This window comes from Felis catus, chromosome B4, assembly GCF_018350175.1.
Source record: "Felis catus isolate Fca126 chromosome B4, F.catus_Fca126_mat1.0, whole genome shotgun sequence".
Classification (NCBI taxonomy): Eukaryota; Metazoa; Chordata; class Mammalia; order Carnivora; family Felidae; genus Felis; species Felis catus.
In genome coordinates, this window is record NC_058374.1 from 69,127,299 (window position 1) to 69,140,789 (window position 13,491).

General features: G+C 39.9%; 1 long non-coding RNA gene and 1 pseudogene across 1 annotated transcript; both read left to right on the forward strand.

The window, feature by feature from the left end:
- The first annotated feature begins 1,639 nt into the window (after window positions 1-1,639).
- LOC109501535 lies at window positions 1,640-8,139 on the forward strand. Its single transcript, XR_002743852.2, has 3 exons — window positions 1,640-1,794; window positions 2,148-2,285; window positions 6,317-8,139. It is a non-coding gene; the product is annotated as an uncharacterized LOC109501535 (long non-coding RNA).
- Window positions 8,140-11,128: 2,989 nt separating this feature from the next.
- Window positions 11,129-12,877, forward strand: LOC101098062 (annotated as a pseudogene).
- The last annotated feature ends 614 nt before the right edge of the window (window positions 12,878-13,491 follow it).

The window sequence follows — 13,491 nt, forward strand, 5'->3', positions numbered from 1 at the left end:
AAACATAGTGTCTTTTGATAAATATAAGTTCTAGTTGTATGTAATGTAATTTATCAATCCTTTTCTTTGTGGTTAGTGCTCTACCAGTACTTGAAATCAAGTCATACTCTATGTTATCTTTCAGAATCTAATTTTGGCTTAACTTTTACACTTAGATCTGCAGTGTACCTGGTGTTGTCTACATAGCATGAGGTAAGGATCAAGTTTTGTTTTTTTTCCATAAAGTTATCTGACTGATCATTATTTATTGAGAAGAATATGGTTTTCTTACTCTGAAATAACACTTTTTATATGTGGGTCAGTTTCTGGACTTCATCTTTTTTTTTTTTTTTTTTTTTTTGGACTCTTTTGTTCTATTATCTAATTGTCTATCCTTATACCAAGAATACGCCATCTTGATAATGTAGCTTTGTACATTTTTATATCTAGTAAATCTACTATGCTAACTTGGCTTTCATTCATCAGGGTATTCTTGGCTTAATTTTCCCATCTGCATTTTCACAAAAAATGTTATCATTAGCTTATTTTCCGCCAAAAGAAAAAAAAGTCATGATTTAACTGGGGGTGTATTGAATCTATCACTTTGTAATGATTTGACATCTTTATAATATCTGACTTTCCATTTCATGAACTTTCCAGTTTATAGTTCTTTTTCAAAAACTTTAATTGTATATATCCTAGGTATTTCATATTTTCAGAGCCTTTGTATATCCTTCTTTCATTTTTTTCAATGGCATTTTGCTTGTAATGGCAAAATGAATTTATTTTTGTACATTAATCTTATATCCAGTGAATTGCTAAATTTATTTAATTATAATGGTTTTATTATAGATTCTTTTGGATTTTATATGTATATAATTATCATGCTTACAAATAATGTCAGTTTTATATCTTACTTTCTACCTCTTAGACCTTTTATTCTTACTTTTTGCACCAAATAAAACCTCTAGTATAATACTGAACAGAAATAACTGTGGTCATCCCTTCTTTGTACCCAACCTGCAGGGAAAGCTTTTAATATCTCAGTATTAACTAAAGTGTTTGCTATAGATTTGGTGGGGTTTTTTTTTTGGGGGGGGGGGTAATCTTTATCAGACAAGAAAGTTTACTTTTATTCCTGTTTTAATATTAGGTCTTAATTATAAATAGATGTTTAGTTTTATCAAATGTTTTTACTGCATATATTGAGATAATTATGATTTTTCACAATCTGTTAATACGTTATATCAAGTAACTTTCAAATATCAAAGGAAACTTGTGTTCGTTTCTGAAATAACCTCAGTGTAGTCTTGAGTATTATCCCCTCTGGACCTGGTTTTGTACTATTTTATGAGAAGCTTTGCATCTACATTCATTAAAAATGTTAGTCTGGGGGCGCCTGGGTGGCTCAGTCGGTTAAGCGTCTGACTTCAGCTCAGGTCACAATCTCGCGGTGAGTTCGAGCCCTGCGTCGGGCTCTGGGCTGATGGCTCAGAGCCTGGAGCCTGCTTCCAATTCTGTGTCTCCCTCTCTCTCTGCCCCTCCCCCGTTCATGCTCTGTCTCTTTCTGTCTCAAAAATAAATAAAAGACATTAAAAATTTTTTAAAAAAATGTTAGTCTGTAATCATCCTTTCTTATGATGTTATTTACAGGATTTGGTATGAAAGTTATGCTGCCTTCATAAAATGAGTTGAGAAGTGTTAACATTTTTTCTGTTCTCTGGAATATTTTTGTCTAAAACTGACATTATTTCTTTCTTAAATGTTTACTAGAATTCAACAGTGAACACATTTGGACTTGGAGTTCTCACTGTGGTAAAGCCTTTATATATAGACTTAATTTCTTTAATAGATGTAGGATTATTTCTTCTTCACTGTGTGTAAAATGCTTTTCTCAGAATTTGTCTACTTAATTTAAATTTTTGAATATATTTGTTTAAAGAGCATCAAAACATCTTATTATCTTTTTTAGTGTCGGTAAGATCTATAGCAATATTCCCTTTCATGTTTCTCATACTGATAGTTTGGGCTTTAATTTTTTTTTTTTCTTCATTAGTCTTGCCGGGAATTTAGCAATTTTATTATTCAAGAACCCAAGTTTGTCATTGTTGATCATCTCTGTTATACATTATATCAGTCCTTTTACCTCTTTTTTTCTTTTTGTGCAGCATACAAAACCCATTTTATTATGATCACTGATTATATGGGTCACGAATTCACACAGGGCACAGTGGGGATGGCTTCTCTGTTGCCAAGTCTGGAGCGTCACTGGGAAGACTCAAAGGCTGAGGCTGAACAATTTGAAGGTGATGTAGCCACAAGTCTGAAAATTGATGCATGCTGTCATTTGGGACCTCAAATAAGGCTGTTAGTTGTCACACCTACATGTGGCCTTTCCGTGTGGCTAGTTGGGCTTTTTTGCAACATGACAGTTGGGTTCCAAGAGGAAGTGTCCTAAGAGAATCAAGTGGAAACTCTGTTGTCTTTTTAAAAGATAACAATCTTATTGAGATAAAATTCACAATTAATTTAAGGTATACAACTCAATGATTTTTAGTATGTAACCACAATCAATCACTAAATTAATTTTATAAGATTTTCATCTCTGGAGAAAATGATTCCCCATTCCCTCCAATCTTCCCATCCCTAGGCAACAACTAATTTACTTGCTGTCTCTATAGATTTACCAATTTTGGACATTTCATATAAACTGAATCCTACAATATGCAGTTTTTGGGTCTGGCTTCTTTCACTTAATTTTCTTTAGGATTCATCCATGCTATAAAATGTATTAGAACTTCATCCCTTTTTATGGTCAAATAACTCGTTATATCGATATACCACATTTTATATAGTCATTCATCAGACGACAGACATTTGAGCTTCTGTTTTTGGCCATTGTGAATAATATAGTTCATTGTGTTATATTTTTGTGTCTCTTGGTTATCTACCTAAAAATGCATTGCTGAGACGCATGGTAATTTATGTATAAGCTTTTGAGGAACTGAGGATTGCTTTTCAAGTGTTTTCATAATTTTACATCCCTATCAGCAGTGCATAAAAGTTACATTTTGTCCACATTCTTGCTACTACTTTTCATTTATCATTTTGCTGCTTGTTTGAGCAATTACTGAGAGAAGAAGTGTGTTAGAATGTCCTTCTCTGATTGTTTCTGCAATGTTTTCTACTTTTAGCTCTACCAATTTTTGTTTCATTTTGAGGCTATATTAGACTCATACAAATTTAAAATTGTTATAATTTTGTGTACAATGACACTTTATGGTCCTCTTTATCTCTAGTATTTCTGTACTTTGATTTGATTACAATAATACCAGGCTTCTCTGCTTAGGATATGCAAAGCCATCTTTTTTCATTCCTTTACTTTCAACCTTTCCATAATCTACACTGAACAGCATATAGCTATATTTTGTTGTTTCATCCAGTCTATTATATCAAATGTTATCTTTGATTTTTAATATATTTAGCCCTATTACTTCAAATGTAATTACTGATATATCTAGTATTAAATGTACCATCTTATTGCTTGTTTTGTTTGTCCCACTTGTACTATGTCCTATTTTCTCTCTTTTCTTGCCTTCACTGGAAAAATGTATTATAGAAGAAAACAACAAGAACAACAATATGTTATATTATTCTATTACTCCTTTATTTTATATTATCCTAGAAGTTACAATACACGTCATTGACTTATTAGAGTCCAATATAACTTACTACTTCCCTAAACAATAGAAGGATTTAGAACATTTTAGCTCTATTTATGCATCTTCCATCTTTATGCTATAGTTTATATGTATTATTACACATATTGTAATAATTTTAATCATTACTCACTGTGTTTACCCTTTTTATTGTTCTTCCTTTTTTACACCTCTCTGTTCTGTGTTGGATAATTTTCCTTTAAGCTGAAAAAAATCTCAAATCTCTTTTGTGTTTTCTTTGGTTCAGGTATACTGATAAAGAATCCTCTCATTATATTTCCATTTTGCCTTTATTTTTTTAACAACTTCACTGAGGTATAATTGGCCAAAAAAAATGAAGGTGTTCAGTTAAGTGTGCATTTTGATAAGACATGAAACCACACTAAAATCAAGAGAGCGAACATATCCATAAATCCCAAAAGTTTCCTTATTCTCTTTTATATTTTATTCCTCCTGCCCCTAACTCTCTTCCCATCTGATTCAAGGCTGAGTCCCTTGCTTCTTATTCCCATTCTAGGCACTAGGAATTTAAATGAAGTCCTTTCATTAATACCATGGATTTTTTTAAATCTAAGAGGGTTTAGATTCTAGGTAGCCAAAAAGAATGACAAATGCCCACCTAGTATGTTATCTAAAAAGTGTAAAGTCTAGGAAAGTATTTAGTTAAATGTATAAAATTAATTTGTTCAGAAATAACTTACCAGTGATTGAAATGTGTGACTCTAGATTTTGTGCTAAAGGAATAATAGATCTCCTTGTTATTTTTATTTTCCTAACTGTGAACCCCAAGTGATACAGTTGAAACAGAGAAAATGCACTTTTTTCTGGAGTACAAGTAGGTAAAGATTATAAATAGGATCTAGAGCAGTAAATACTAATATTTCAGGAGGAGATGTGGACTCCATTTTGGAACTAATGAAAGCTATGGACTCTCCCTCCAAAAAGAGAAGTATACAACCCACATTTACATTCAACATTATGGGTACCATTTCAAAAAGCTTAGAGCCCAACTGAAGCTCATGAGTGAATCCAGTATTAGGAATTCCTGTTCAAAAAAAAAAAAAAAATAGAATTCCTGCTCCAGAGGGGAGTTGGGGGCAGGAATTTGCAAAATAGATGGAGGTCATTAAGAAGCACAAATTTCCCAGGTTCCTGGGTGTCTCAGTCTGTTAAGCATCCAACTTCAGCTCAGGTCATGATCTCGTGGTTGGTGAGTTCAAGCCCTGAGTCAGGCTCTGTGCTGACAGTTCAGAGCCTGGAGCCCATTTCAAATTCTGTGTCTCTCTCTCTGCCCCTCTCCCACTCATACTCTGTCTCTCTCAAAAATAAACATTTTTTAAAAATTAAGAAGCACAAACTTCTAGTTATAAAATAAGTAAGTCACAGAGATGAAAATACAGCATAGGGAATATAGTCAATATTATAATAACATTATATGGTGATAGATGGTGACCACACTTACCATGATAAGCACTGAGTAATGTATGGAATTGTCTAATCATTACGTCATATACCTGAAACTAAGAAACATTGTATGTCAATCATGCTTCAATAACAAATAAAAGCAAAAAGAGAATTCCTAATCCAGATCAAAGAACATTTAATCTTTAAGAATGAACAAAAAGATACAATGTTGGAGTTTCATTAATTGCTTTCTTATTCAACACTTTTCAATTATGTGTGTCACAGAAGCCATATTCTATATTTGCCCTTTTTAATTAAATTATTTATTTTAATTTGAGAGAGAGAGAGATTGAGTAGGGTGGAAAGGCAGGGGGAGAGAGAAAAAATCTCAAGCAGGCTCCACACTCAGCAGGGAGTCAAACACGGGACTTGATCTCACAACCCTGAGATCTTGACTTGAGCTGAAATCAAGTCGGACATTCAACTGACTGAGCCACCCAGGCAACCCCATATTTGCCTGTTATTTTACCAAGAATTGACAGTTGAGAGTCACTGATCGAAAAGAGGGGAAGAAACTCATTTAAACTTTAGATTTAAAAATATAATGGTATATAACAATAAGAAACACCAATTCTGCAAACACATGCACTGAAAAAGGAACACCTTCTAGTAAATAGATTTCCGAGAATGAGAAGGTTAGGGATTTTGCCCGTGACCCAGAGGAGCAGACTATGAGCATAAGTCTGTATCATGCTCACAGATAGTTCTTGTTAGGTGCACACGGTAACCTCAAACACTTGAATTTGTTGTATACTCAGGAATTGGGAAGTTTTACATAATTTTTTTTTCTGTCCCCTCTTTAAAAATCACAAGATACAGACACAGTTGGCCCATACTTTTATGCAGCAGCAATCAATAGGGGCTGAGTGGCCACTACTTTGTTTTCCCAGTTCACTGCAGTCCTCAGAAGTACCTGCTTCCCTGTTTCATCGTGTCTAGTACATGGCTGGGCTTAGTAGGCATTGAAGCATGCAGCCCATGATGGTCAGCCCTTGAATAAATGAATGTTGACCTAGTGTCACAGAACACTCTCTTCTGGGCAAGCCTGTCTTGCCCATTTCCTTCCTGCCTCTAAAATTACACCTAGCTCCTTGACAGGAGCTTCCAAACTCATCCCGCTCTGTCTGAATTCATCTCCACTCAATTTTTTCCAGATAACTTCCAGCTGACCTCCCACCATGCTGTTCCAAGGAACAAAGCTTCCTGAAAGGATGCAGGATGAAGGATTGTGCCTGGACTGCTAACCCCATAGTTGACAACGTCTGTGGTGTTCCCGTTTCTTGAAACCGCTTTTTCTTTCCTTTAGTTTTTGTTTGTTAATTTTGACCTTCATTAGAAAGGTTAGTACACTTCATCGGGATACTTCGTGCTGAAAGTTATGTCCAAAGGACTATATTTCTTAGTGAAAATGTCTTAAGAGATCACGGTTAGTATTTGTAGCAGAGCTGGGTCAAAATTAACATATTACAACAGCTTGTGTCAGCCTGGGTTGCAAACTTTCCACAAGAAAGGGTAGGCCGAAAGGTCATACTCATCAGCTCATACCACAGAGAATTGCAGAATCCTAAAAGATGATTTCTTCCCTTTGCACATAAAAGTCACCGACTGCTCTCGCTCCAGCCACCATCCCCCCCTCCTGCCCATGCACAGGACTTTCATACACACCACTTGCCCCACAGTCCCCAGCTAGTTTCTATCCCCTCTGTCTCTGTGAATCTGATTTCTTTGGGTCACTTTCTAGCTTGATTAAATACGTGTTACATTGTTCTACCTTTTTTGTTGTCTGTATGATGGAAATGTATATTTAAACCATTAGGGAGCCACTAGCCCAGACCTCAGCAATGACCGCAGTTAATAACAGAGTTCTCACTCACAATGTCATGTGGGATCTTTGCCTATGGCACGATTTGCTAGCCATGAAAACCTCTTTAGCACCTCCCTCCGTTATGCAAATACCCAAGAAAAAACACTTCCCTATTTCAGCCACTGAATTGCAGGCTGTGGTCCCAGGCTGCACACCCCAGCCTGCAGCGCATGGGTGGGATTGCCAGAGTGTAACGGGACACAGGTTTCTGCGCAGACAGATGCTCAGTGGATTCTGTACTCAGAAGAAGGCTGAGCCTGACTTGGCTGCCCAGTCAGTATGATGTCCAGATGACAGGTTATTTTCTGTTACTTGTCTGCCAGTGTTGGCTTTATCAAGCCTGAGGCTGGTAAATGAAAGATGCCCTCACTTTACCACTAGTGCTGCTGCACTAATTCTTCCAGGTCACAATCCAGAGCCTCTGAGAGCCAAGCTGTGTTGTCAGAGAACAAAAGATGAGGAGAAATTGAAGCCTCCAGTCCCGGGCCTGGGCTTTTTCCTTTCTCTACTGGCTCCAGCATCTGCACCAGAGAGCACAGCAATGTCTTCAGTACTACAAGACTGCTGTCTAACAGGTGCAGCAACTGGGAAACATTCCAATCTCCAGGGATCTCAGGGGGTCTCAGAGTTTCAGGTCACCAGACTTAACGTTTGCTTAGCCTACCCCCCCTGACTTTGCAAGAGGCTATCTTTTTCATTGGGGGGCCCCATCCTTTCTATACCCTTTGTCCCAAACCACCACCAATTCATATTACATCCTGAACCTCTAAATCAATCCATCTCTCTGTCTCTGTCTCCTTCTCTCTCTCCTTCTCTTTCTCTCTCCCTCTTTATAAAGCATGCTGTCTTTCAATTAACATAGTGATGACCTATTGTCACCCGTTACCATGCTAATCCAGAGCTGGTGTGAAATTACTTTATAATAAACACTATGGAGTTCTGACTTCCAATTAATTTTTCACATGCTGCGCTAAATCAGATTAACTCTCTCCCTGTACCATCACTTTTGACCACAGACGTAATTCTTTCCTTATAATGAAATAGAGGATTAATTTATATGAAGCATATCTGTACACATTTGCAAATAAATGTAAAGATAGATTTTATGCCATATTTGCATTGTGCACAGTGCTGCAGTAGTGCAGACTCTCTGAGATTACTTTCTTGTGTTCCCTGGGTGGGCAGAGATCTTTCCAGTTGTTGTCGTTCCTCTGTTAAATTCTAACTAAATGCCTCCGTGAAGAATAAGCAAAGAAATGCTCACATGTGCCATGGTGCTGAGAGAGTGGTGACTCCTCCCGTAAATCGTACAATACCGCATTAGGAGTAGCTGAAGGAAAATGTAAACACTCTGAAATGGAAACAATAATCATTAACTACTAAATTGATTGGTGCTCTCCCTGGATGTGCACATTCACATTCATCCTGAGTGAGTGGAGGGAGGGTAGCTTTTTAAATGACCATTAAACTGAAGGAATTTGATGACAATTTCAAGCAAATGATAGCTTATGCCTTTTTAAAACTAATATAGCCCCTGCACTAAATTATATTTTTGGCGAAATAATTATTTTCATCTTTGAAACTCATTATTAGAATGGAGTATTGGAAGATGAATGTAGGCGCACACTAAATGAACAAATTTGTGTTAAAAAAATTAATCATACTACCCAGATGCTGGACTGTACTTTTTTTCTTCTGTCAGTCTCCAGTGTATTTCATTCAGCTTCTTCTATTACTACAAAATATTGATAGAAAAATTTCCCCAACACATATTTTCTTTTTGACACCAAATGAGAAAAACTGCCAGAAGAACTAAAGGTATGGCCCATATAAAAGATAAATGTGTGCTTATCAAATCCTCTTAAACCAATCTTTTATTAACAGTAGAGGAAATAAAATCTTGTTTAGTGTTGCAATGATGAAAATACTTACAGCTGAGTTATTTTAAAACAGACCTAGCAAATTATGCTTGGCAAACACTGGAAACGTATTCATTCATTCAACAGGTATTGATTTGATCCCGGCTATGTGATAACCACTACTTGAAGTACAACTGATAAAACAATAAACAAGCCAAATTCCCTGCCTTCATGGAGATCCCCATCTGAGGGTATGCAAACTTGAAATTATAAAAACAGTCAATCATCATCTCGTGATCACTGACTGAGCTCTTACTATATGCTCTCCACTGTGCCAAATGCCTTCCTATTATATATTTCAATTATCATGATTAATACTTTCCTCTAGATTATTATTGAACACATTTTATAGATGAATAACTAAAGCTTAGAAGTAGTTCATCCTAACTTTACAGATATATAGTGGTAAAACTAGAATTCCAAACAAAGGTTTTGAACTAAAATCCCTGTGCTATACTGCTTCTGACATCCATTGTCCCCAAAACATGTATCATTATCTTGTGTTTGTTGAAAGTTTATTTTTTGTTCTATGGTGGGTAAAAAAAATAGAGGCAATAGGCACAATTCCCCACCTAAGGAGATTTCCAGTCTACTGGGAGAAAATTATACATTCATGAAACAACTATTCTTAACATAGTTAGGTCAAACATTCTTTGAGGTAGGTAAGTTTATAGTCCATATACATGAAGTGTGCATGTCGATGGGGGAAAGGGGCATGATTATTTGCTGACATTTATCTCTATTTGAATAGCATATTCAAATTCTATGATTTTACTCATTGTACAATGCATTATTAATTTAACCAATGATTTTAAAGAAAAAATGAAACAGTACAACATTAAATGTGGCCATTATATGCTATACAACGTGTCCTCACATTTTTTTTTAAGGCTAAACCTATTTTATGGGTGATATGCTGGCTAGGCAGGCTTTGGGGCAGAACAAAGAGTTGGACTTAACTCTTCAAGGGACTGAAGGCTTGGGGTCCTGGCTGGTGCCCCAGGCCTCCCACAGTGTCAACTGGGATCAACTCTACTGGAACTGAGAGGCAACAGGGAGATGAGGTAGGAAAGAGGGGTGAGAGGAAAGGCAGCTGGTGGGAAAGGAAGTGGAAGGAAGGGGTGAGGAGAGAGGGAAGGGAAGTAGGGCCGGGCTGGAGCCAGAGCCAAAGCCAAAGTCAGAGGTGGTCAGGTCAGCATCAGGAGACACTCAAAAGGGAGCCTCCTGGGAAGTGCAGGCATCCATGAGGGCCCTTTTGAGCTACTCAGAGGTGACAAACATCCCCTCATTCCAGAAACCCAAACAGAGAAAGGAGGGCATGAACCCTTTGCAGAAGGCACAGGGACCCTACTTATGGAAAGGGCACAGGGGCCAGCACTGCCGTACTGGCCCAGGGCAGAGTTCGCATATCTCATCTTGACCACATCATAGTGCAGAAGCCTGCCCTAAAGATGGAAGTGAATTGGTAGGGGTGGTAGTCTGTCGTGAGGTTGGCCTTCAGGAGGGCATACTTTTTTTACATTTTTTAAATGTTTTTATTTATTTTTGACAGACAGAGACAGAGCATGAGGAAGGGAGGGGCAGAGAAAGAGAGAGGGGGAGACACAGAAACCAAAGCAGGCTCCAGGATCTAAGCTGTCAGGACAGAGCCCGATGTGAGGCTCAAACCCACAAACCATGAGATCATGACCTGAGCTGAGTCAGATGCTTAACCAACTGAGTCACCCAGGTGCCCCCTTCAGGAGGGCATCCTTGATGAGATCATAGGTCACCAGCTCAGCACCGTTGACAATGGCATTATGAGCAACATTGTAAAAGGACTCTTTCCAGTCTCCAGAACCCTTCCTCTCCAGCAGTGGTCTTGTAAGCATCAACCAGCCAGACCAACAAAGATGGTGGCAAGCCCTATGGTGGGAGAGATCTGGGCAACAGATGCAGCGACAGTAGTGGTTAAACTGAAGCTTGGCCCTAGGGGGTTTGGGGATGAGCTGCACGGGTGTAGTAAGGGGTGACCCTGAGCTGGGGCTTGGCCTAGCCCGAGGTCCCCTGCTACCTCACCAGAGGACAGGTCCAGCCTGTGTTGTCCATGGTGTCCACATGCCGCAGCCCTCTAACACCACCTGGGCCAGACCTAAGAGCGACATTTTGATGTCCAGAATGGGATCAAAGCTACCATTTGCCCCATGGGCAAGAAGCAAGAAGAGCAGAAACCAGCCCCTGGGCCGAACCCCATGTTAAAACCTTTGCCTCCCCTGCCAGGTCCCTCTGAGGAAAGGCTCCAGAAACTGGAACTGGGATGATGACAGATGTCAGGCCCTCGTCCTAGAGGACCCCTTCCAGCAGATCATGGAGTTCTGCTGCCTGACTCACCACCCCCTGACTGTGGCTCTGCCTCTCCCTTCCAGAACCAAACTAGGTCATTCCAAGTCTGTGAGCAGTGGGGACTTGCGACCTGTGGAGATTGCCTTGGGAGGGTGCATGGCTGCACTGAGCCACTTGGGGCTCTGACCTGAGCCTCCCACTTTGAGACTTATCTCTCTACCACCTCGAGGGCTTTCCTGGTCCCCCCACCTTACTCAGCATACAGATGGAGACCCTTACTCCCCACGGCTCCTTCCACGTCCTATCTGCCCGGCCCTCTGAGTCTTTCTACTCCAATGACAAAATGGCTTATCACACACTGCTTCTGGGTTCTGGTCATGTGGGCCTCTGAAATCTGGGGAACATGTGCTTCCTGAATGCAGTGCTACCATGTTTGAGCTGTCCTCACTCTTTAAGACTTCTAACTGCTATGGGACTTCCAGCAAGAGGTGCCTGGAGTGGGTGGAGCCCAAGACCTCTCTGAAGCCTTTGCAGATGTGATTGGTGCCCTGTGAAACTCTGATTCCTCGTGAAGCTGTGAATCCTACTACCTTCTGAGCCGTCTTCTACAAATATGTTCCATCCTTCTCTGGACGCAGCCAGCAGGATGCCCGAGAGTTCCTGAAGCTCCTTATGGAGCGGCTCTACCTGGAAATCAACCAACGAGGCTGCCGGGCAATCCTGGCCAACAGTCCAGCTCACTCCCAACCCCACTGTGGAGGGGCTCTGCTAGAAGAACCTGAGTTAAATGGTGATGACCAGGCCAACTTAACGTGGAAGTGTTACATAGAGGGAGAGGACAGCAATACTGTGGACCTGATTGTAGGCCAGTTGAAAAGTTGTCTCAAGTGCCAGACCTGTGGGCATCACTTCATGACCTATGAGGATTTTTGTGACCTGTCCTGCCCATCCCAGAAAGGATTTGTGGGTGGCAAGGTGTCTCTGCGGGGATTGTTTCAGGCTTGTCACCAAGGATGAAGAGCTGGAGTCAGAGAATGCTCCAGTGTGTGACAGATGTTGGCAGAAAACACGAAGTACCAAAAAGTTGATGGTACAAAGATGCCTCTGAATCCTTGTGCTGCATCTTAATCTATTTTCCACCTCCCAAGACTCCATCAGGAAAAGTTCAGCAGGTGTAGACTTCCTGCTGCAGCAGGACAAAGCCCGAAGCCCTGTATGCCCTTTGTATCTACTTGGGGCAGTGTCCACTATGAGCACTATGCAGCCCTCTGCTGGTGCCAGCCCGGCTGGCACATCTACAATGACTCTCATGTCTCCCCTGTCAGTGAAAATCAGGTGGCATCCAGTGAGGGCTATGTGCTGTTCTACCAACTGATGCAGGAGCCACCCTGGTGTCTGTGACATTCCCTGTGAAACCCTTTCAACACTCTTAAGCCCCAGGCTCTCCATTTACCTCAGAGACATCTATTTTTATGTCTTTATAATTAGGGAGGTATTGGTTGCAGCTTCCATTATCTTTTTGTTTTTTTAAATATAATTTATTGTCCAATTGGCTTACGTACAACACCCAATACTCATCCCAACAAGTGCCCTCCTCAATGCCCATCACCCATTTTCCCCTCTCCCACACCCCACCCCCAGCCACCCTTAGTTTGTTCTCTGTATTTTTTTTATGTTTTATTTTCGAGAGAGAGCGTGAACAGGGGAGGGCAGAGAGAGAGAAAGACACAGAATCAGAAGCAGGCTCCAGACACCAAGCGTGTCTGCACAGAGCCAGATGTGGGGCTCGAACCCACGAACTGTGAGATCATGACCTGAGCTGAAGTCGGATGCTTAACCAACTGAGCCACCCAGGAGCCCCTGTTCTCTGTATTTAAAAGGCTCTTGTGGTTTGCCTCCCTCCTTCTCTGTTTGTAACTATTTTTCTCCCTTCCTTCCCCATTATCTTTTTGTATTAAAAAGTACCCTTCCTTTGTCTATCAGACAGAGCTCCCCAGGTCCCTGCCAGTGTACAACCCAAAGACCCTCAATTCTTAGAGTGGAGGATATACAGCACCATACGAATAATCTATTCCTTGCCATTTAAAAAACTTTACCAACAGCATTTTTCACAGAACTAGAGCAAACAATCCTAAAACTTGGATGGAACCACAAAAGACCTCAAATAGCCAAAGCAATCTTGAAAAAGAAAAAGCAAAACTGGAGACATCACAATTCCAGATTT